At 38.6% G+C, this 21,738-nt stretch overlaps 1 protein-coding gene across 3 annotated transcripts in view; it reads left to right on the top strand.

The window, feature by feature from the left end:
- The window catches only part of cemip (cell migration inducing hyaluronidase 1), a 124,409-nt gene that overhangs the window by 5,297 nt on the left and 97,374 nt on the right, over positions 1–21,738 (top strand). The window lies entirely within an intron of this gene.

A 21,738-nucleotide genomic window follows, 5' to 3' on the forward strand; every position in this document is an offset into this window, starting at 1 on the left:
ATGTAAATGTCAATATGTAAAATTATGTAAACCAATATGTAAAACATGTCTTAAATAATAGTTTTATAAGAATTTGACTTACATGTTGAGTCTTCTTGGCAATGACTGTTTGAAATGATAGTTTCGAAAAAAATCTGAAAAGAACACAATTGTATGCCATTGTATGCCAAATATTGTACATAAAAACTGAGTTTCTGAATAAGCCTGTTTAAATTTGTTATGTCACCCAGGCCTATTTATAACATGACAGGAAATCGTCCATAACAAGGCAAATCAGTGATTTAAATAACCTGGCATATCTAGATTAGTCCTGAAGATGGATGGGTTCTTTGGTTGCTGTATAAACAATTTGATTTTGGCCATATGGGCCTTACAAAGCGTGCTGGCGCGTTCACGCATCTGCGCGTTTACAAGATCGATGAAAATCACCGCTATGAAATTTTTCACCTTGATCCTAAATGTGCAGCATGAGGATGCCGCATATGTGCATTCATTAATTATGACCAAAAAGTGCTTGAATCCATCCCGAGGAGCCTCAAGGTTATGAATTTGCAGGTGTACTCTGACAGCGCTATATCTCTCGGACTCCGTATAATCTTCCGGTCGACCAAATGAACAGCAGGTTTGTCAGGCCTGACACCTGTCAGAAGCTAGAGTAATTCATTGGCTGTCAGGAGGCAAGCAACAACCTCGTTTTCGATGCAGACTGTCAGATGTTACCGACAAACAAGGTAAATTGAGGGGGCTTGAGGAATATCAACAGCTCTCTGGAAAATAAACAAAAATAAAAATGCATTTGCTTCCGTTCAGCAATGCATTTGTGGCACTGAAGACATTTGATGAGTCCTGTAGTTAGTTATGCAGTGTCATTTCGCAACACTAACCACCAATTTGTAGTAAAGCAGGTAGAAAGGAATGCAACATAGACTTGACTGCTGTCAGGAAAATGACTGGTGACTATGAACCTGGCGTATACCTGGCAGGAGCAAACACCTGTTCCAGGCTGCTAATGTATGGGTTTCTTGGAAAGACAGCGAGATTGCTGCATGAACCTGTAATAATACAGACACTAGTATTCCCCCAGGATGCATGTTAACAGAAGAGTTGCATGCACAAGGGCTGCTCGCTTTCTCTAAAACTGGCCCACAGCCCCTCGAGGTATCTTTGTTCCCCTGGATGGGGTGTTTTGGAGAAGTTTTCAGGCCTCTTATCGCCATCTTCATCTGGTTGGGGTTGGAGCTCCGCCATCTGCTGACAGACAGAAATGAAGCCATATGTCTGAGGACACACTGACCCTCCTCAACATGCGTTGAGTGACTGATACGGCTGTCCGTTATCCTGGCATCCTGGCAGTGTTTGTGTTTTTTTGCAGATTCTCGCTTCCACAGTTGCAGGGTTAAATTATAAATAACGAAGACAGCTAGAAAAGAATGTGCAACAAAAGATGATTTATGGCATGAGAGATGCCGCTCAAGTGTTTTCTCATGCGAATCGCTTGTGTTTGTAGGGATTCTGATTATTGATTCTGAGGGGGGTTTGTTTTAGGGGGGAAAGCAGATGATCTGTAATTCAGCTGTATCCTGATAAAAAACAGCAGGGGGGTTTGTTGATTTGGAACTGTAGTTGAGACGGATCTTGGAAAATGGAAATCAGAATTGATTGTTGAATTTTTAACTGAACTGAAATGGTTCCAGTGATGCACGCAAAGTAATTCCAGACTTTTCAAATTTATGTCTTCGTACATGAGTTGAGAAACTATAGGTGTTTTTAATATTAATTTTTTGTCTATCCGTTAGGTTTAAGTGGTTGTCAGAACTGTAAGGTGTAACTGTACTACTGTAAGGTGCCAGGATATAAGCTGATACTGGCAAAGTAAGTGACAAAAGTCAATGGGTTATGATCCGGTTGAGTTGCAATGTAACGGAAGTAGCGATCTTCAGATCTTTTCTTCCATATTGTGACGGACTATCAAAATGTAGAGCGGGGTCTTAGTTTTGTGTATCAGTTGTTGATTGGATGGAGGCAGATCTGAAAGTTGATTTTTAAGAAAGTTTAAGGTGTAAGTGGACGAAATGATTGGAGAGTCTGATGTTATTTTGTTTAAAAATGACAAGGTAAAAAAAAAATTAAACATGCATGGATGAATCATTCACAATAACACCAATAACATGTATTTAGAACATTGATAGGGTGAACTTTCATTTCATACAGACTCAAACCAAGTTTGTAAAATGTTTATACAGTGCACCAAACAACATGAAGGTATCAATCTAGCTGCATTTAGAAGCCAAGAACACAAAAAAGTTAGTGTTGGTCAAGGTGTGATGAACATTGCACAATTTTAACTGATTGAGCATTATTCTATTTTCTGTTTACTTTAAAAAAAGAAAAGAAATGTAAATTCAACTTAAATCAAATTTACCTGAGTTATTGCGTGGGCTATTGGCAACAACAAATACCCCATACCACCACCTAGTGCCCAGCAGTATTAAAGCCCGTTCACACCAAGAACGATAACTATAACGAAAAAAATGGGCATTACCGGTATACAGTATTTGGTTTGTGCAATGATGTGAAAATTATGAGAGATTTTGCCTTAGAGTTTTCGGTCCTCTAGAAGTCTGCATGTGGTTCAAAGTGGTTGTCTAAACTTAAGTGCACACCAGCTAACCAGTTCACCTGAAAAGTTGGTGTGGGCGTCACATTAATTATGCATTTCTCATTGTTTCTTGCCTCTAAATAAATTGCCTTTGGAGAGCAGCTTGTGCTCTTCACATCTGTTGCATGCATTTTGTCAGTTAATCCAAAGGGACAAATGTTTCAATAACACAGTGAAACTAGCATCTTCTCTTCTGAACAGCTGCCGTTGTTGATGATGCTAACGTACCGTACAGACTCGAAATCAGACTCCACTTACTGAAACCATCTTGTTTGCCTTATGTCTTCTTTGAGTTCCTAAAAAAAGCACCTGCTGCGGAAGATGCATTGCTTAAATAAGCACTCTAAAACTCAAAGCTAAAGCCGCTTCCCTGGGGCAAATACAGCATCTGCTTGTTCCACTTAGCTGGATGCTAAAATGTGCTTCATATTTTAGTTTATGACCCCTAACCTTTCAGGGCATGTTTAAGGTCCTGTAATATATTGCAGCTTGCCTGAGACGGAGAGCTAAATATAGTCATTCAGCCTTCTTATTGTGCTAGCAGGGAGGCTAGGCTGTAGTTAGCTGCTAACAGAAGTTGCATTTAACCTACATAGTATTCTGATACATATGTCCTTGTGAAAAACCTACATATAAAGTTATACTGTGACAACTTTTGATAAGCATGGTAGCTAATTGCTAACCTGCCATCACAGAAGGCGGCATGCTTTAATCGTTCAATGTATAACATACAGCACATTTTATTTCGCCCACTACTCAATTAGCTTACCTATCAATCCAGTCACTGTTAGGAAGTGGCTGCTTCATGTGTCTAATCATATTTAGGTATATGCTTATGAGAGAATTTCTGCTAATCTGCTAATCGTAATAGTTTACTATTTACATTAAGCATGTCTTAGTAATGTAACCCCTGGAATACATGCAGCGCTGAGAGTTAATTGTCTCTCTGTGGTGACAACATTAGCGGATGATCGAATCATGGGCATACATTTAGCATGCTTGTTTTCCCTTCAGATTTCCGCCAGCATGTTGAAGACCGACGGGAGCTTAAAGTATGTTGCGGTGACATGAATGGCAAATAAGCTCTGTGTTCTTTTGGTGTATGTCAAGCATGTGTTTGCCCACTGCAGTGACACACCCATTTATCAAGTCCTTCAAATGCAATCTAGCTTGTATTGTGTGCAACTGAGTACATTCCTTACTAGAGGCCACCGACTGCCTTTTTTCCTCAGGGAAATTATTACAGACAAGACAAGGTCAAAGTTGATTCATGTCTTGCTTCAGATCATGTTCTACTTACTGTCTGGCTAACATTTTTCAGGAGCACAGAACACTGGGCAAAGAAAGCGATGGTATCATAAAAGGCGACTGTAACTGAATGGTTTTAATGATGTTTGGTTCTGTTAATGTCTGTATTGTTCTAAATGATGTGGGCAAAAGACTGTTTCACAATTCTCTGACAATGTTTCCTGCACCACTGCTGAATCTAGAGCACGTAACATATTGGTAAATATTGTTATTTTTATTATTTTAACTATACACCTAGGACACTTTGGTACGCTTATGCTTAAAGCAAGTAATATAATTTGTCAATTAATTGTGACATTTTCTTTTAATATTTTTCTTTTCTTTGTGTGTGTGCATTGTCTTGTACACACGTATTATCTTACACATTTTTACTTATCAAGTATATTTATATAAGACATTTAGATATTAGAAAACAAGACAAAGATAAAGGGAATTGGCCAAGGACAAAGATTTATTGTCTATTATTTTTTTGATCTTGAACATTTCATGCTCATCTTTTAACTTAGACGGCAAACTCACAACTGCAGTAAAGCATACTGAATGTTTTTTTGTTTTGTTTTTGCCATTATGGTGTAGATTCGATGGCACAATAAACACTGTCTGAGTACTTTAGTACAGTTGTCAGATGTTCAAAATCTGTTAATAACATGGAAATAATTCAGTTTCAGTATCTTATCAAATAAAAAATACAACAGATTCTGATAAAACAATCAGGTTGATTACCATTGGCATCTATGTGAGTCAAAAAAGGTTTCATCAACCAAGAACCATAACAAGAATGACTAATATGTTCAGTTTTTCAACAATACTTCTGTTTACAGATTTGAAGGCTTCGATCAATTAAGATAAAGTTAAAGACCTACTAGTTAGTGACTAACCTAACTAGTTGAAGTGTGAATTTTACATCCCAGTTTATGCTGCAGTACCCAACTCATAAAAATACAATTCCAAACTGGTGTTCTCAATATCTCAATTTCCATTCATAACAAACCCATCAATCAAAAAGTTTGTTGGCAAGTACTTGAGAGCATTTTTTTTTCATTGGGAGTATAAAAACAAGCGATTGGCGGAAGTAGAACGTGGCAAAGCTCGGGCAAACGGAGCGATGAGTTGATCTACGGCCTTAATTTCCACCATATGGCCTTGAGTGTAAAAGTTATTGCTTGATTTCAAACACATGCTTTCTCAGGCCAGTAAACCTACAGGATTGTGGGATGTCAGTCAAGTCTGCTCCCAGTGAAATGGAATCGGCTATTAGGCAGCGTGCTACGTTGTGTAACTCCGTCTTTCGGCTGGAATTTCGTCCAGGCGTTGAAGCCAAGAATGAAACCCTGGAGCTCCACCATGAGATTTCGCTTCAGATAAATGTTTAATCCATTGTCTGATATGCACAGCTTTATCATAGACTCCATTGTCATCATTTCAGGCACTTCACAAGCACAACCTTCGTTAAAAACCAATGCCAGGTGACCACCTCGGGCGACTTAAGCGGATTTGCAATTAGAGTAATGCACAATCATCCATGAAATCTTATAAAACAACATTGAATTAAAGAGAGCTACAAGAGACTGAGCAATTTAAGTGGGAAAGGTGGTAAGAAAAACTAATACAAAGAACGTCTGAAAGCGATACTTAATCCAGGCCTATAACCTGATTTAAGGGGTCGCACGAGGTCTGCGGGGACAAGAGAAAGATTTGCAAATCATTAGTGGCTCTTAATTGAATATTTTCCACCTTTTGTTAGGAGCCGTTTCATTTACAGGCCGCAATCGCTCTACCGTTCGTGCTTCCAGTGTTTTTAATAAGATTAGCACTGCCGTTTAAGGTGCATTCCCTGCAGATAAACACTTCGTACACTGGAGAGTTTGAAAAGTATGAGATGATATTGTGTTTCGAAGTCAAATGTCGATAACTGTGCAAACGTTGCAGCATTATGATGAGGTATTGACACTCTTGAATAGATGTTCAGTGTCCATAAGGATCTATTTTTTTTGTCTGTCTTGGATACTAACATTTTTTGAGAAACCCTTGGGCAAACTTTTGTCTGTATTCATGAATGCTCATCTAACACCCGTGACATTTTTACATACTGATTGACTTTTTATTTGTTTGTGTTTTGTTTCAGATGCATTTTTTTCCCCCTGTGACCTTCAGCCTCATGCACTGAACAGATTTAGCCGTTTATTTGTACAGTGAGTCACACTACTGCTGACGTGTTGGCTTTGTGCTTATGCGAGTTTCTGTTTGAGATAACCTGGCAACTGTCACTCTCTCTGCTTGGATTTATCTGTTTTCTTCGTCTCTCTGGCACTCTTTTTCTTTCATCTAAAAAGGCGTCTAAAGTCAACTTTATCCCCTATACGTCTTTACCTTCTCCTATAGTGGCCTTAAACAGTATTTGAACACTTACTGTAGAAATGTCATTGCATTAGATAACTAAATAAACCAAGTTGCAAGTTTTTCTAACTTCTCTTTTCTTCATCCTTCTTGCTCAATGACTTTTAATCAACTGGTGTTTTGGTGATTTGTGAGTAGATGTATAAAGTCAGTTCTCCTCAAGTTCAACCTCAAACTCCAACAAAACAAGCTCAAACAGAAGCATACACAATATTTTCAGATTCTGCTGTGAATAAACACAACGGTGTTTAAAGTCATGGACTTCTGTCTTTAGGAAATTACAAATAGTTATAATTTCAAAGTGTTAAAGGAACTGTAAGTGATATATCAGTATTTTTGAATTAGGGGCCGTTTACACGACACTGTTTTCAACTAAAACGGTAAACTTTTTATGCATTTTGGCTGTTCATTTACGCTACAACTGCGTTTTGAAAACGGGTTTCAAAATGCAATTTTTGAAAAAGATACCGTTATCGTCTCCATGCAAACAACAAAAAACAAAATACACATGCGTATTACGTGTTCAGTCTACAACCTGGCAGCACAATACAGCATTTTTAGTCATTTTCGTGTATGTTGCGTTTTGACAACATTGTCGTCTGCATGCGAAAATAATTGACAGGCACATGTTGGTTCTGATTGGTTCAAAAGTGCTTGCCGCTCCCCCTGACTATCTTGAAAAGTGTTGTTTTTCTTTAAAAAATGCCATTTGGTTTGACATTTAGACATTTGTAAGTGTAACTTGTCCAAATACTTCTGTGGATTCAACTCACCCGCATGATCCCAAGAAAAGCCCGGGCATCGGGAGTTTTATGGCTCATGTAATCAGCTGGCTGCTTGGACTGACCCGCGGGTCAAGTCAATAGTCTCTCTGAAATCCTCACACATTGCTTACAGCAGCAGGTGCCGCTGGCAATTCAAAAGGCCCAGCCGCGTCGCAGCTGCAGTGCATCAGCAGAAAACACATCACCACGCACATCTGGTGGTGTAAATCTCAGCTCAAGTCTGCCAAGATACACAGCTCCTATCTTTCAGGAGGCTGTGTCAGGCAGTATACTTGTCCTTGAGGGTGACTGATCTCTTTTGGACAGTTACATGCTCTAATGGCTCCTTAACACCTGGGGAAAGGAATAACAATCTTAATGAGTATCTAAAATGTTTAAATCGTTTTTTTAATTAATACCATTAATAAAGGCTTTTCGCAACTCACCATGTAAATACGATATTCATTGAAAATAATTTAAAATCATTGTTGTGTCATGGTGCTATTTATTTAAATATAGTTTACAAAGTTAAACACATTATTCATAAGAAAAGCATGCACTGATTAATCATGCAATAAGTCTAACATGCGGACATAATTACGATAGTGTGTCAATTTTGATTTCTTGTTGAATCAGTAGTGCATATTTGAATAGCTGTCATAAAAAATATCATTAAATGTCATAAAAATAGAGAGAGAGAGATATGTGGGAGCAGTATCAGTAAATTTAGTGATTGAGATTTGAACTTGCAGCCCATTTGAGTACCACGGTTCATTAATTTTTAATTCATATACAGTACTTTCAAATGTATGGTTTGAATGTACAAATTAAATGAAACCACAAATTTGTTCAGCTTTGTAACTGACTGGTTTGTAACTGAAGTGTTACCATCTAATTTAATGCATAAGTTAGTGGTTGAAATGGAAAATATGCAAGCAGTTTGTATTCACCCACCATTCAAAGGTTTGGGGTTGGTAAGATTGGTAAGAAGTTGGAAAGAAGCCTCTTAAAAACAGCAAGGCTGCATTTATTGGATCAAAAATACATAAAAAGCAGTAATATTGTGAAATATTGTTACAATTTCGAACAACTGTTTTCTATTCACACATATATATATATACATATGTAATGATGCAAAGCTGCATCCCCCCCCCCCCCCACACACACACACACACTTTTCAGCATGATTCAGCCTTGATCCTTCAGAAATGATTCTATGCTGATTTGCTGCTCAAGAAACATTTCTTATCATCAATGTTTTTTATGATTCTTTAATGAACAAAGTTTAAAACAACAGCATTAATCTGAATATCTTATGTATTTACTGTCACCTTTGATCAATTTAATGCACCGTTGCTGAATAAAAGTATTAATTTCTTTTTTTTAAAGACCCCATACTTTTGAATGGTGGTGTATGAAAAACAGCTTCATTTAAAGATGGATTAGTGCATGTCAGAATTGTGATTCACATTGGTGTGTCTCCTGCGTAATGCAGGTCACTGTTGGAGGCTGGACAGGGCTTCTGCCGGATGCCTCCAGCGGTGCGTTCAGAGAGCCGTGGGGAGCTCGGGTTAGTTACGCTTGTTACAGTATGTGAGCCTCATGTATGGAGAAACAGACCGATGCAGGAATACCTCAATTAAGCCTGTTTTCTTTTAGATATGTAACATACAGTATCTAATGAATTTAACATCTTTTTTTTCAAATGATTTTTCCACCAGCATTTTCTGATTAGTTTTGATCCCAGGGCGATGGAAGAATGTAAAAATTGCAGGGTAAAGGGTATTTACGGGGTTGACGAGACCAGTGTCCTTTCACCGTACCAGTTTACAGCCAACACCCTCAACCAGAAGACCTCTGACTGTCTGAGATTCTGTTAGATTACTCAATATCAAATTACTGCTCAATGTTGCAGTGTACTCTGCATTTGATCAGAATGCATGATCCCTGGGAATCAACTCATGATGACATTTTTGATGACATAGCGCATCTCCATTTTCAGCTAGGCTGAAGTTCATGGCGTCATTACACAACATTCCACTTGAATTATGAATACAAATTATCATTTGTTTAATTGCAAAAAAAAGTGTTTATGAAAAACATACCCCAGCTGTAACTCAAGCCATTTCGGGTTTTTCACATAATGCTTTTCGTCTTCTCTTTTCCAAAAGGGTAATTTTATCTGCTTTTCACCACCGTTCAACTTGGCCTGATCTTTCTAAAATGAGCCTGTCCTAGTCCGCTGTATAATTAGCAGCTTTGGAGATTTGAGCGCAGTCATCCATGGAGCGTGTGATTGTGATGCTCTGGTTGCTGCGCAATAGTGCCGTTCAACTGCGATTCTGGATCTCGGGCGGTCGCGGTAATTACCGGAAATGATTTGACTTGATCATGCCATCTTTTCTATGGGCCGCACATCTCGCTGCTGCTCTACCTCTGTTTTTTTTGTTCGTTTCTCAGCGGTGGAGGTGGCTGGAGCTCCGCTGGTATTCCAGCACATAATTAGGAGTCTACAGGTGCTACAATAGCCCCAGTGGAGAGCTGGAAGAATGATTGACGCTAATGAATTTGGTACAATGGTGTAATCAGTGCTGAACATGGCCATGTGGGTGTCTCTCTCTGTGTGTGTGTGTGTGTGCGCGCGCGTGTGTGTGTGTGTGTGTGTGTGTGTGTGTGTGCGTGTGGCTTTCTGAGCTCTTTTGTTCTGTGTGAGTTCTGTCCAGGTCTGCAGGGATACTCACTGCACCGCGGCGGTCCAACATCTCAGCCTTACCTTCACACAAATGCCTTTCTTTCTCTCCTATTCTTTCATTTCTCTTTCCTCCTTGCCATCTCTTTTACATGAGGTTTTTCACATTCAGATTTCTCTCCTTCACCTCACAGCCCTTATCTGCTGTCTGGAAGCTGTATTGTAAAGTGCTAAAATATGTGTCTGTTCCGGAAGGTGTGTGTGTCTGTGTGTGTGTGTGCACTGGATGTCTCTTTGGTAAAACGATAACGATCTCCTCCACAGAAATGGCAGTCTTTCTCCTCATCACAAAACCCTTTTTTTTTATAGTCAAACTCGCCTAAAGGAGTAGTTCATCCAAAATAGAACAATTACAATCACTATTCTCTTATTCCCATGTCATTTTTTTTATTCTGTGAAACACAAAATGATTTTTTTTTTACACAAAAAAGATTTGAGAGCAACAGCAACTTAAATGTAGGCCTAATTGTTTTCCTCTGATGAAGTTATTATGTCTTTAAAATATGTAAATTATATAGTCAAGGTACTGTACTTTTAAATGAGGTAAAAATGAGCCATAAACAATCATTGTATGGAAAACAGAAGCTCAGACTTTTTGCCTTACATCTCATTGTGTGTTCCACAGAAATAAAGTGAATGTAATGGGGGTGATTAAATGATGACAGACTTATGTTTTTGGTGAATTATTCCTTTAATACCAATACCCATAAGTAAATCTTTCATTTAATGTTATTCAGGGGAAATCATTTCACATCCGCTTAGAAAACCATTCGAACTTGACTGTATATTTATTCAACATGAACCTCAGTTGTAAAAATACACTTGTGATTGAGTCAAACTGCTCTTATAGCACTTTTCCCTCTGTTTGTCGCCATGTAGCCAGACACTGACCCACATATCTAACCTTTTTCTCCAGGGCTGGTTAGGCTTGAGTAGCTGTTAGAAAACACCAACCCTGCACTTTGTGGCTGCTTTAGGATCTAATTTTGACTCCGCGGTTATGCTTCAAACCCTCAATAACCGAATACTTCAGAGACCACACACATTTCAAACATACCCTCCGGTATTAAAAATATACTTGTGCCATTCACAAATATGAATATGACTGTGAAAATAGCTCACAACCTGTGTTTGCGGCCTTGCATTATTTCGAGTCCCTTTATGTCTGAATCTTTGGAGTTCTTTAATCACAGATTCTGTGTTCCTCAGGCACAATCACGAGGAGATGGTCCCTGTAATCAAGGTCAGTCCACATGACAATCATAAGATACACCGTGGCCTTGAGTAAAGAACATAATGCCACTGTTTGTCTGGTTCATCATGTGTGAGCGTCTTCCACAGCTATGCAGGCCAATGTGAAATCAAATCTGGGCCTATTTACCCACATTTCTTGGAGAATTCTGGTTTGGAATGTTAATGTCAAGTCAGGTCACATTTATTTATATTATTTATATAGTTCAATATTTGCAAAGCCCACAGACACATGTAAAGGATGACCAATAATAGTAATGATTTGTGGAAACAAAAGACGTAATTTGAGGTTTACAGCCGTCAGCGAAGTTATGTTTTCTTATAAAGATGTTTTTTTATTTAGACTTAAAATATGGGAACTACGGTTATCCGGACCACACGTGTATCTTTTAGTCCCGTATAGTCCGTATAGTCATCCCTGATTGGTCTTAACCCCAGTGACGGGTAGGTTTAGGGGCGGGGTTAGGGGTAGGCCATCGTATGATTGGTCTTAACCCCAGTGACGGGTAGGTTTAGGGGCGGGGTTAGGGGTAGGCCATCGTATGATTGGTCTTAACCCCAGTGACGGGTAGGTTTAGGGGCGGGGTTAGGGGTAGGCCATCGTATGATTGGTCTTAACCCCAGTGACGGGTAGGTTTAGATGCGGGGTTAGGGGTAGGCCATCGTATGATTGGTCTTAACCCCAGTGACGGGTAGGTTTAGGGGCGGGGTTAGGGGTAGGCCATCGTATGATTGGTCTTAACCCCAGTGACGGGTAGGTTTAGGGGCGGGGTTAGGGGTAGGCCATCGTATGATTGGTCTTAACCCCAGTGACGGGTAGGTTTAGGGGCGGGGTTAGGGGTAGGCCATCGTATGATTGGTCTTAACCCCAGTGACGGGTAGGTTTAGGGGCGGGGTTAGGGGTAGGCCATCGTATGATCGGTCTTAACCCCAGTGACGGGTAGGTTTAGGGGCGGGGTTAGGGGTATGCCATCGTATGATCGGTTAACCCCAGTGACGGGTAGGTTTAGGGGCGGGGTTAGGAGTAGGCCATCGTATGATTGGTCTTAACCCCAGTGACGGGTAGGTTAGGATTCATCTATGCGTGTTATAGAAGTAAAATGTGTTGAGACCAGCATTTCATGTTAAACACAACACATTTAAATCTGCTGTGTGTTTCTAGTTGCAATAGAATATTCAGCAGTAAATTACATAGAATAATGGCTTATTAAAAAGTGATACATTTTTAATGAAAGATTACATTTTGTTTTATATAATACAGTATGCACATGCATGCACTGATCATTCGTGCACAAAAAGCCCAGGAGCATTTGTTTCGCATGGATATAGGCTCAGTTTTGATTTCATTGTCTTTAGGGTACATTTGCATTTGCATCCACACGGTCCCACACATTCTCTTTATTTTCTGGCTTGATTTTTTTTTTTTTTTTTGCGTTTAATGGATAAGTCTGAGAAGAGGCAGCACAGGCGGCAGGGGTTTTGTTTTGTTTGGCGGTCCTGTGGGACTTGTGTGTTGTTTTACGGTTCCCCAGCTTTGAGCTTTAGGGTGCTCGGTGGGATAAGCAGAGTGCGTGTGGCATTTTCTCCAAGGAATGAGGAAGGCAGTGCTTTCCCACAAAATTTGAATGAGAAAATAATCAACGGAACAAAAATAAAACAAAACAAAACAAAACAAATATTATGTAATATAAGATCAAATAGTGTGGAAAGCACTCAGTTCTATAAAGTTACACTTGAGCGGATAAAGTTTCAGAAGGAAGCAACATCTGTATTGAGCTCATCTGGTCCCATAAGACATGCTTACATGCAGCCTAATAATCCGACTGTAATCCGAGCTAAAGCTCAACAGGGAAAAAAAAAACATGGAAGCACCTCAGTGTGAAAAAATTATCCACTTGAGCTTGATCCAAATGAATTTTTTTCCCCCACTGAGAGAGATGGTGTACATCTTAAATAATCTTAATTAAAATAATAATTGTCTCGTAAACCTATTTTTACAGTCAGATTCTACTGCAGATACACTGTTCCACATTTAAACATTGCAGCCGGGTTGATTTCTATTTATCACATCCAGTCTACAAATCACCCTCTATTGAAACTTATGTAAATGGATGAAATACATTTTTTTACAGTATTTTTGTAATTCATTTTATTTTAAAGCAGCATGAGACTTCGAATAAAAAATACACTTACTGAGATCAGGGAGATGTTTTTTCAAATAAATTAATATTTTTATTCAGCAAGAACATTACATTGATAAAAAGTGTTTAACAATGCATTGTGTTCTGAAGGATCATGTGACATCGAAGACTTTGGAATACATTACATTTTAAACCATATTCAAATAGAAAATTGTAAAATATATTAAAATGTATAACACACACACACACACACACACACACACACACACACACACACACACACACACACACACACACACACACACACACACACACACACACACACACACACACACACACACACACTCCACCACAAGTAACTTGCAATTTATGTTTCAGCCACAGATGGTGATAAAGAGGGAAAATTGCTGTATTGCAGATTTAACACAAAAATATCAGCAAGTTTCCTGCTAATGGCGTAAGATAAGTGTCCTCGCGATATGATATATTAATCCTGAAAATAACTGTCAAATTAACTGAAACAACTTGAACCCAGAGTGAAGACTTTTCGCTTTATCTTTGCTGTGCGTGCGTGCGTGTGTGTGTGGTAAAATCGAGAAATCAATGTTTCAGGCTGGCATCTGAGTGGTGTCAAGAAGGAGAGGGGGCAGCACTGGCAGAGATAAAGAATGACTGACACATACTGAAAAATGAGAGATATGGGAGGAGTGTAAGATGAAGATAAGACACACGACAAAGTCAAGAAAGAGATTGGTGGCACCGATGCGTAGACAAGACGGACAGGCGGATGGATGGGAGGAAGGAACATGGTGTGTGTCTTAACAGGCTGGTCATACTGTGTCCTCAAGTTACTTCCTTATGTACAGCAGACTGAAATGTGAAATAGAAGACGGACAGAAATGTGAGGCACAACTGCTGTCTGATAATAATAACCGATAAATGATGCGTTGTTGAAACATTATATGCCGAGCTGAATAAGGGAAGGGAACAAACCAATCAGTCTTCATGAAAGTCTAATGCTGTCGCAGTGGCCATGATACTCTCATAATCGATATTTCCCGCCAGCTGGAGCTAAGTTTAGTGTACGGATGGGATGGACAGGAGATAATAATCAAGACAAAGGGAGGTATCTTTTACAGAAAGAGTCGAAGAGACATAATAATGCACAATCGATCACAGTTTCTCCATTACAAAGCACAACTATTGATTGCTTCAGCATGTTTGTTCGTATTTATTGCATGGTAGTGATTGTTTACACGTTGCATGGCAGTCATAAATCTGACCTTCACATTGTTGTAGTGCCATTATTGGTATTTGGCACGGCTTGAGCCTACTTTACCGTTTCTGGCTCTAGCGTGTCTTTGAACAACTGCCAGTGTGGTATTGACTTGGATTTCGTTGTCAAGCGGGGCTGTAATCACCAAAGACATAAAGGCATGACCCCTCAATAGTCAGATTAGTGGTTGATCGATGTGAGTTTTTTTTTTTTTTTTTTTTTTTTTTTTTATAAAGGCAGCTTGTTAAACTTTTACATTTGGTCTTTCATATTTGGTTTGCGAAGCTTTCTTTTTTTCAGTCAGATCTCGTTTATGGGTTTTCTACGATTTCTTGTGAATAATCAGCAAAGTTATACATGAATTTTGAAAAATACCCGTTCTTGTCTTAAGACAACTTTGATGAACTTTTTTGATCCACTTCAAATGTTGACTACTGTATTATATTATAGGCAATGACTCAGGAAACGTTTGCGCATGAAGGCACCTCACAAAACTGATTTTGGACAGACCAGAGGCAGCGTAACCGTTTAATGATCTACAGCAAAATAGAGCAAACTTTGGTGAGAACTAATATTTAATTACTACAGTAGTCATTTCTCACTAGAAATGACATCAGAAGTGGAAAACGTTAATCAAAAACATACATTTACACACAAACTGAGCAGCAACCACAACTTTTAGACACCATATTTATTTTTCTAGTCACTAAATGGAATATCAAAGGCAGCGAAGGATACATCTATGCTGCCTTCAAAAATGGATCAGATGAAGGTATCTCAGGAGACAGGAAGTGAAGCTTACATTGGATTCGGACGTGCCTTGATGCCGTCCTACCTTGGAATGCGTCTTCCGAAGGCATCATTTTTAATTTTTCGGGTGCAGCCCTAGTTTCCTAGTGTCCCAGTTTGTTTCCTTGATTACGTTCACCTGTTTTTCATTTAGTTTCCTTATCTGGAGAGTCTCAATTCACCTCAATTCGCCCTGGAAGTATATACTGTTTTTGTGAAGAAAAAGTATATACTTTTGTGTGTGTAGCAGAAGAGTCGGCAAGCTTTGGGATATTCTACTTGCGTCATAATTGCGTCTTTAATAAACAGCTCTGCCACATAGTTATGTGCATTCTGTCAATGTTTAAACTGCCCTGTCAATCATCTTGTCAAAGTTAAAATCATCCACATTCAATTTAATTTAATTTCGTACCGTTTTGGCGAGAAATGTAGTGACGCATTGATCTGGCAGTCGTTGGTCTTTCATGCAGAGAACTCCTCATGTGTTTGCAGTTTGCATAATGATGCATTTAAAAGTTAATGACCAAGCGTATCATTACAAAAGTTCACAATGCTGTTGCAGATCAAATATAATGTTGATAACATTGAATAAATATATTTTTGTCAGGTTAGATACTGATTATATTAATCACTCAAACCCCTTTATCTAAACCTCTCTACTTAAAAAAAACTACAAACATGGCGAATGTGCGAGTTAACACTTTTTATTCGTGTTTGTTTTAATCGAATCCTCATAAAACGCGCAATGGGTTCTGGGCAATATTAGCCATTAGAGTGTGCAATGTTTGGGCAGATACACGTTTAACTTATTTAATTTGACTTCAGTGTGTATTTTGAGTGGCTGCCAATGTGGTATTGAGTTGGGTTGTATTGTCACATCTCAATTACAGTCTACTACTTCATGCTAACAATGGATTGTACTTTGAATCATGCAGCACTAGGAAATCCCTCTTTATACTGAACTAGAGCTCAAAAAGTGTCCACTGGTAACAAAACATGCATTATGTGGTGCTAAAATACAACTATTGATCACTTAAACATATTTCTTTGCATATATTGCATTGTGCTGATTGTTTACACCTAAAAATGCTCAAAATATATGTACCATATTGAGACTGAATATTAATTATGCACGATTTTTTTCCCCAGTGTTTTACTTTTAATTTATTCAGACATAATATAATTTCAATATTGCATGTATTTCTTATTGGCCATAACATGAATATAATGATTAGCTTTTTATCATATCTACGAGAATCTATGCATCCATACTTTACGCATAGCATGAAGTTGCATGACATTTACAATGTACTCTAGCTGCCAATGTGCTATATTGACTATAAATGTCACGTTTTTATTTAGATCTCAATTACTGTACTACTTTTTGCTAACAATGCATTGTACTTATTTAGAGCAAATCAGAAAAAGATTAATCAATGGGCAACATGCTACTGTTGATCACCTGAGCGCGTTTCTTTGCATTTATTGCATTGCATGACAATCATCATTTTGATCTTTAGTGTTGAATTTCCACTTGACAGACCTAAATAACCATTCTTGGCTCTTGTGTTAAATTGTTTTTTAGTTGCATTGTCTTTATTGACTTCAATCTCATTAACAGTTCGTCTGCTACTTCATATGAATGCATTGTCATTTGTTTTGTCTGCCATTAGACAAGTTCCTATTTAGAGCTCAAAAACATCTCTGTGGAATGTCCACATGTGTGTTTTGACATTTGCTGCTGTCAGTTGAAAATGCAGAGGGCAATTAGTTTGGTTTTCTAGAGACGTTCAAGAGCAATGGGTCAAACATATCAGGTTGAGTCTTGCTGTACTCCTTACTGGTTATCACGACTTACGTAATGTTTTCTGTGTAGACGTGGATTGGACTGAGAGCGCCTGTATACATGCAGCGACTGCGTGTGGGAACTTGCCAGAGAAACACAGTGGCGCAGCCAGTAAAAATGACAGCAATGCAAAGCTGAGTCCAAGAAGCCTAGCCTGCAGTTTCTCATGGCTTGTGTTATGACTGCTTTCCGATGCTCTTGAATCCCTAATAAGGGACACACGGTACTTTGCTAAGCTTGCTTTAAAAAAAAAAAAAACGAAAAAAAATTGTTATGCATGAACATCAAAGACGTGATTTTGCTCCCGCCCCTCGAAACACAACAAATATGCATTTGCACACACATGCACACTCCCGAACTTCACAGCTTTGAGTTTCACCCCCACTACCTCATTACGTACATTTTATAATTAGTGTCTGCTCTTAATTGGCCTCGGAGCGGTGGGTTGCATGTTAAGATCCATAACAAAATATTCCACCTGCTTTGAGTTGCTGCCCTGCCATGACCTGATTATGAAGAGCTCCTACAAACGCTTCTCAAAGTTCAGAAAAAGTGTAACGTGCCGTGCCACGCTTCACTTAGAAAAATGTTGCTCATTACGAATTTACTGCAGTCTAATTTGGAAAACCATTGGCGGGGAGACAGAGACAAATTGTGGATTGATGAGTTTGTTTTCGTGTGAATGTGCAAAGGTGTTTGCCGCGTTTCTGTGCGCAACGCGCTCATTTGTTTTGACCCCAGGTCCCACTGACCAGACTATTACCGGTGCATGTAGCAGTTTGCATGCCGCGCAGCGGGACAGCGCGTATAAATCAAAGTGAGCAATTGAACCTTTAAACGGCAGATGGGGAAAGAGGGATGCTGGACTCAAGTTTCCCCCAATTTATTTGGGTCAGATCGCTGGCTGTCTTTGTTTCTGTCTCCATAGACCTCTGGAAGGTCATGAAACGCTCCTCAAATACATTTGGAACTCCTCGCCTTTGGCTTGCATTGCATGCGCATGAGTGCAAAACGTTTTTATTGCAAGCATGTGTCTAACAGTAAATCGTACGAATGCTGTCAGAACATCCAATCAGTATCTAGTCACTAGGTTTTACACTACAAGAATACTAATAACCATAACATGTTTTAGCATTGCATATTATGTTGACATATTGATACTTTTCTTGGCGGCAGGGCCACTGACCGGAAGAACTTTCCATTTCAGCAGGAACCATACAGCGGCACATTTGTCCTGATTTATACATTGTGACATAAATGAAAAGACCATAGACAGGACTTTTCTCTGTAAAGATCTTTTTAAAATCCAAATCAGACCAAGGGAAAAGAAGGACAAGAAAACTGCACAACTGTTTTTGGGCCTTTCCACTTCTGTCGCTCTCCAATTGAAAGTGCTTTCCCCTGTAGCCGTGTAGTTAATAACACGGCTTCAGTTCAGGCACAAAATAAGTAATTATACATTTGAGCCTCAATGTGAAAGGGACACAAATAGCCCTGTCAAAAATGTCCGCATCAGAGAATGAATATGCTATGCAAATAGCCTCTGTCAGTAGTGGCAGCAGCACGCAGACTCATTTGTCGCCAGCGCATGTGGCAGGGCTTTTTTTCAGTGTCTAATAAATAGATCAACAATAACCAGAGCAACCGTAATGAGCAAATTCCTCTGTAATTGGGATGACTTACAAACTCTGATTTAATGAGCTTTTTAAATAAACATTTTATATTCATTTCAATTTAACAGTGGATAGCCGATGAAACTTTGCAGAAAGTCATAAGGTAGTAGCGGTACCATACAGTAATGAGTTTTTTTTTTTTTTACAGGAAGTTATGGAGTAAAAATAGGAAAAGTAACAAAGTTATTTTTGCTGTAAATTAATTAAATGGTTTGTATGTATTATTATATTAATTTAATGTATAACAGAGGGTTAAAGGCCCACCGAAGTGCCTTGAAACACACAGCTTCCTGTTTCAGGGGAAATTACGTCAACGTATCATACAAAACTAAGGCGGGACATATTGAATGGCTCCTCCCCTTTTCAAATAGCCAATAGCGTTTAGTTTACCTCACAGACTGCAAGTCGTACTTGACAGCAGCATGGAAGCGAATCCGAGTGTTCAATAGTAGAGGATTCATTCATTTCATTCTTAACCAACTTACAGTTGGAAAACAGAATAAAACTTGAGCGTTTGAGCAACCGAACACACATCTCCAACCCATATTGCTTTGTTACATGTCAACGGTCGCTTTGCCCAGGTGGTATTATAGCATAGGGGACGGGACACTTTAGATTCTAGAGAGCATTTGATTGGACAGAAGATGTGATGAGAAGTCCGCGGTGATGTCATACAAATCCGCGATCCATTTTAACGAAAGTGAGAGACTGTAAGTTTTGAATGCTTATATCTCCTAAATGCGAGTTTTGTCATTGTTTTGAAACACACCAGCTTATTCATAACCTTAAGGCTAACATATTCATACTAAAAGCTAAAAAACTTAAATTTTGATTTCAGGGGGCCTTTAACAAGATAAAAAGAGCTCTTTGGTCATGTGATCTCAACATTATAACCTTTAGCCATGTCACATGTGGTAATGCTTTTTTATTTTTTGGATAATCCAGATAATTCATTACTTCAAAACTTTTATTCATATACATGTTTGGTACAGGTCCTTCTATGTATTTCCGCATTATTCCATGTTTCCCCATTGTTCTCACATAAGCGAACCAGTTCTGCCTATTGATATCCCATGTAATGTGATGTAAACTGTTTAGCAAAATGTCTTGTTGACACATTTCTAAAGTACATAATACTGTCATACCGTGCACCAGCCCTAATAGTTATACATTGTGATTTCATCCTGAACCACACTATTTTTTGCTGGCATTGTCTGAGGCCCAAGATTATCGAGTTTGCACGTCCATGGGAATTTAGGTTGTGATTTAGGAATTGCAGCGTGTTCTCCAGTGCCTCAGGCCCTGCGGGTTTCAGGGAATCAGGGGCCACAGATACGTCTAATGAATGTCTCTGTCTGTCTGATACACGTTTCTCCCCAGTGGCCACTGGTCACCATGACTGCAAGAACAAATCTCAGAAAGCAGAAACCGAAGGAAGTGAGTGACTCTCTGGAGAAGTGATGCATTGTTTGTGTTTTTCTTCTGTCTTGGCACTTAAAGGAATTGACCGTCTCTTCCAGGCAATTAGAGTGGTGTGGTAAAGCTCTTGAGAGCAGTCAATAACAGATAGCGTGAATAACTGAGGGTCTTACGGGCACCGCACAGCGCTCCTTAATCAATTAGACTCCACAAAGGCCCTTTGAATCAACGGCACAGTCATGATACTCGGCTTTTCCCCTTTGCTAACGAAGAACAATGTGACTGAGTAGAAAATCATTGCAGGGCAGAGACGTGGATCGCTTACATCCACTTACACTTGCTTGTTTGCCCTTTTTAATCTGCTGCTTTAATTTAAACAAATAAAAATATACAACTGATTTATTATTACCGATATATATTGAATATGTGTGTGTGTATAAATACATATATTATACAGTAGTGCCCAAAAGTGATGTTTGACCTAAGAAAATACACATCTTAACCCTTTATTTTAATATTATTTAAAAAGTAAGCATATTGCGTAGTTGTGCTTGAAGTCAATTGTTTTATTTTATAACACAATGAAACATGCCAAATCTGCTGACATAATTTTTTTTTTGGCATATTATAATAAAACCTGTAACTAGTTTGCCTTTTATTGTCGAATAATTTTGTCATATAAATACCTTAACCAATTATAGTGTTTTTTTCCTCATGTTTAAAATACTAAAATAAAATAAAATATATATTTTTTAGGGCTGTCAAAAGATTAATCGCGATTAATCGTATCCAAAATAAAAGTTTGTGTTTAATATACGTGCGTGTACTGTGTATAATTATTTATATATATATATAAAAACAAACACAATCATGTATACATTTAAGAAAAATTGGTTATATTTATATATAAAATATTTACATATAATATAAATTATATAAATGTATATACAGTATATAAATGCAAATATTTCTTAAATATATACATGAATTTGTGTGTATTTATACATAATAATTATACACAGTACACACACATATTGTCACGGGTATGGTGTGGATGAAGACAGGCCGAGGCACAATAGTTCCAATTCCAACTTTTACTAATAATACATTTACACAAAAACGGGTACAGGCAGCTGGGTAACACATCCAATACAACGTAACATAAACAAACACAAACATTGACCGACAACTGAAAGGTGAAAGACAGGAACTTAAATACACAGATAACGAGTGACGACAGGTGATGATGATGATGATTAACTGATTAACTAGACAGGTGATGAAAATGAACTAATGAAAATGACGACAGAGATGAAGAAAAACACTGAATGAGAAAAACAACCTAAAAGTCCATGGAAACAACAGAAAACACATTAACAATGTGACAGAACCCCCCCCTCCCCCCAGGCGCGTCCTCGCGCCGTAAAACATCCAAAGGGGTGGGAGGGTGGGCGCCCTGGAGGCTG

The sequence above is a fragment of the Phoxinus phoxinus genome (genome assembly GCF_949152265.1).
Source record: "Phoxinus phoxinus genome assembly, chromosome: 2".
Lineage (NCBI taxonomy): Eukaryota > Metazoa > Chordata > Actinopteri > Cypriniformes > Leuciscidae > Phoxinus > Phoxinus phoxinus.